The sequence below is a fragment of the Phalaenopsis equestris genome, unplaced genomic scaffold (assembly GCF_001263595.1).
Source record: "Phalaenopsis equestris unplaced genomic scaffold, ASM126359v1 Scaffold221752, whole genome shotgun sequence".
Taxonomy (NCBI): Eukaryota; Viridiplantae; Streptophyta; class Magnoliopsida; order Asparagales; family Orchidaceae; genus Phalaenopsis; species Phalaenopsis equestris.
The window spans coordinates 128,049-129,513 of NW_018239953.1; positions in this window are offsets into that span (position 1 = coordinate 128,049).

Genomic DNA, 1,465 nt, shown 5'->3' on the forward strand with positions numbered 1-1,465 from the left:
TATATATATATACATACATATATACATATATACATATATATATTTTAAAAGGGGAAGATTCACCTAGAAGGTCTTATCCTTCCAAGGTGAAAGAAATGCATTCAAAATAAGAATAACAGAGAATACAAAAGTCTGCAATAGGGCAGACCAAGAAGGTCTCCCTTTAGAAGAAATAAAAGAGGCTTAGAAACACTTTTGGTGATGAGTGGACGGTCAATCCTAAGACAAGCTTTTGCAAGCTAGTTAGCTGGTTGATTACCTTCTCTGTGAATAAATTGGAAGTTTATATTGAGGTTGGAGGTCATGGGATGAATCTTATGTATCCACTACAAAGTATGCCTTGGGCAATTAATCTTATTCAAGAGAATTCTGATCAAAATCTTGGAGTCAGATACTACCACTAGATTCTGGATTTTGGCTCTAGCAGCAATGTAGATAGCCCAATATACTACAATTATTTCAATTTCTAAGGCATCCCATGAAAAAATGGGACAATGATAATTAAGCAGTAGGAGCCCTGTAAGTTTCTAAAAAGTCCCCCAATTCCAGCATTAGATTGGTAAAAGCTACCATATATTTTGACTATTAGCCACCCCGCATCAGGTTTGAGCCAATAGACTAAATGGTGTTCAGGAATAGGTTGACAGGTTATGTTGCCAATTAATAGTAAATCGGGAAAAGCCTTCCAAATAGAGAGTTTTTTCATGTATGCAATGTAGTTAGAGGACACCTTTGTAGTTAGCTACTGATTTTCTTCAAATTTGGCCTGGTTGCTAGCCATCCAAATAAACCAAGCCACAACACATGGGATGGTAATTAGGTTAAGCTGATTCCAGTCCTTTTATAAAATGAGAAATTGTTGCCATGTAAGAGTGATTGTTTACACTTGCAAATGATTGAGCACTGCTGACCACACTTGTTAAACAAAGCTACATTGGAAGAATAGGTGTTTATATGTTTCCTCTTACTTTTTGCAAAGAACACAATGAGAAGGGCCTCTCAACCCCTTCAGCTTCAGGATGTCATCAATTGGGAGAAGCCTAGAAAATAGTCTCCAACAAAAGAAAGCCATTGAGGAAGACATAAATTTCCCCCACAGTGGTTTCTCCCAAGAGGCCTTCAATCCATGAGGCTGTTGAGAATAGATGTAGGAAAAATGGATTGTGATGGGATTTTTTAGTGATAAGTTTATTTTTCTTGGTATTTTCCAGAGTATGTTAATTATCTTGTGACTGATTGAGTTATCTAGGATATTCTGTAGAGCATGCAGATTCCAGTGGCCCTTAGTCCAACAGTTAGACACCTTGGAATTTAGATTTAAAGGGGTTGAGTGAACATGAGCCAACTTCCCTTCTCCCAACCTGTTATGTAGCCAAAAATTAATATTCCCCTCCCTTAATTCCCAAATGCAATGGTCTTCAGCAGTTTCCTTGATCTTAAGCATTTCAGACCAGACTTTAGAATC